A 2,799-nucleotide genomic window follows, 5' to 3' on the forward strand; every position below is an offset into this window, starting at 1 on the left:
TGTTATTGGTCAGCACTGCTTCTGTAACTGGGTCATTCAACAGTAAGAAAAAGAAACCAGCGTCCCTGGGTGGGCTTGAACCACCAACCTTTCGGCTAACAGACAAACTCACTAACCAATTGCGCTACATAGACTTTTGTGCCCTCTGGCCCTTTTGGTAGAGACATTCAGGTCAATGCCATTATACCCGAATGGCTTTTTGAACAACAAAATAAAACAAACATTTAAAAAACCTCTGTGTGCCCCAAGCGTCTCTAACATTTAGCAAATGGCTTTACCTCACAACTCCTTGATGGATGATACCGCAAAGACTGTCTTTTCATAAGCAGATTGACAACGGCTGGTTGGCGGAAAAGATACTAGGGTGCAGCACACAGTAGCAGAGTGGCGCAGCGGAAGCGTGCTGGGCCCATAACCCAGAGGTCGATGGATCGAAACCATCCTCTGCTATCTCCTATTTTTTACAGTCCTCTGACATTACAATTTGCCAAAGGTCTATTATGAATGAAGACTTGGGAATGTGCACAGAAGATAACGGGAAAGAGGCCCATATTGTTGGCTTTCTCTTGCTTGAAGTCCAGGATGTCTTCATAATCTACCAGGTTTCTTTTTTATCCATGCATTCTTGGGCCCACAACAGAAAATGTCGACGTACCTGGGCCACCCTCGGCTTCATTTAAAATTTTTCAACCAAATTATTGGGATTGTTTATTCTTTATGAATATTCTGTCCTCTATACCCATGGAAAAGGTTCCTCAACCAACCAGTCAGCTGTAGTGTTAGACCATTTGACCTCTGTATATGCTCCAGTCTTGATTATACAAAGTCAGGGGGAAAAAGCGACACTTAAAAAAAAAAAAAAAAAAAAAGGATATTAGCGGAGCGAGCAGAGTGCCTCACTGTGGCATCTGTTGTGGGGGATTAGCTCAAATGGTAGAGCGCTCGCTTTGCATGCGAGATGTAGCGGGATCGATGCCTGCATCCTCCAAAATCTTTATTTGCTGACACGCCAGGAGAAATCAGTCAGAGCAACTCTGCTTGTATTTTCCTTGAAGACGTTTCGCTAGTCTTCCAACAGGATTTCTCAATTAAAATGGCTTCTACTAGAAATCTCATACTGGTGAGTCGTGCCTCAGTTATAGAGGTATGAAGTTGATTGCATTTGCATGACTGAAGCTATTTGGTGCGATTAAACTGCCTCGGGAGAGTTGTTAGAACAGCATTGCAAGTGGCAGGCAATAGATGTCACGCCCTTCCACCTCTATTCGAGCTTCGTTTCTGAAACTTAACATGAATATCTTCTTTCACACCTCATTTCGACTAGCCCTCCAAAGTGTCTAAGATACAAATCTTGATGTCATCAAACAAGCCTCCTTTGTCTTTAAGATGTAGGTAAACAGCTGAGTCCTGACATCAGGTGTTGCCTCTTCTGTCCTGGGCCATGCCTAGGTGTAGCTACTGTTTTGTTTCCCCAATGTACAATTCTTGGCACTCCTCACTGCCATCATTTGATCACACTCGTTTGCAACTCGGACACACAGGAGGGCGGGTTCAAAAGAGGTGTGAAAGAAGCTATTTATGTTAAGCTGGAGAAACCAAGTCTGAATGGGAGGTGGAGTGGTGCGACATCTATTGACTGACACTTACAGTGCTGTTCTAACTCCTCTCCCAAAGCAGTTTAATCACACCTAATAGTATCAGACATGCAAGTGCAATCAAAAAAATTGCAACAAGTCGTCTGGTTGCTCTGACTTATCCCTCCTGTTATACCATGATCTGAATGAATGAGAACCTTCACAGATATTTCCTGCCGTTTTCATAAGTAGGAATGTCTTTCTAGTTATTTCTTGCTCGTGCAAGAAGCCTAGGAGGCATGCCCGTGTAACCCGGACAAACTTTAGATAGCTCAGCTGGTAGAGCGGAGGACTGTAGTAGGCTAAACGTCAGCTATCCTTAGGTTGCTGGTTCGATTCTGGCACACAGGATTTATTTTTTATTTTTCTGACCAGCCACTATATTGGATGTGTCGGGCGGCAGACCAGCACTTTCCCTGGCTTGCTTTTCCTCTGCTATCTAGAAACACTCTTCATTCTTTGTCTTCTACTTTATATAGAGAGTTCTCCTGTCTGTTTTGAGAGTTTGTTATTGGTCAGCACTGCTTCTGTAACTGGGTCATTCAACAGTAAGAAAAAGAAACCAGCGTCCCTGGGTGGGCTTGAACCACCAACCTTTCGGCTAACAGACAAACTCACTAACCAATTGCGCCACATAGACTTTTGTGCCCTCTGGCCCTTTTGGTAGAGACATTCAGGTCAATGCCATTATACCCGAATGGCTTTTTGAACAACAAAATAAAACAAACATTTAAAAAACCTCTGTGTGCCCCAAGCGTCTCTAACATTTAGCAAATGGCTTTACCTCACAACTCCTTGATGGATGATACCGCAAAGACTGTCTTTTCATAAGCAGGTTGACAACGGCTGGTTGGCGGAAATGATACTAGGGTGCAGCACACAGTAGCAGAGTGGCGCAGCGGAAGCGTGCTGGGCCCATAACCCAGAGGTCGATGGATCGAAACCATCCTCTGCTATCTCCTATTTTTTACAGTCCTCTGACATTACAATTTGCCAAAGGTCTATTATGAATGAAGACTTGGGAATGTGCACAGAAGATAACGGGAAAGAGGCCCATATTGTTGGCTTTCTCTTGCTTGAAGTCCAGGATGTCTTCATAATCTACCAGGTTTCTTTTTTATCCATGCATTCTTGGGCCCACAACAGAAAATGTCGACGTACCTGG

The 2,799-nt window shown here is 44.0% G+C and overlaps 1 non-coding gene across 1 annotated transcript; it reads left to right on the forward strand.

Annotated features, from left to right (window-relative positions):
* Nucleotides 1-2,518: 2,518 nt before the first annotated feature.
* TRNAM-CAU lies at nucleotides 2,519-2,590 on the forward strand. Its single transcript has one exon. It is a non-coding gene; the product is annotated as a tRNA-Met (tRNA).
* Nucleotides 2,591-2,799: the final 209 nt, after the last annotated feature.

This window comes from Bufo bufo, chromosome 4 (assembly GCF_905171765.1).
Source record: "Bufo bufo chromosome 4, aBufBuf1.1, whole genome shotgun sequence".
NCBI classification, from domain to species: Eukaryota; Metazoa; Chordata; class Amphibia; order Anura; family Bufonidae; genus Bufo; species Bufo bufo.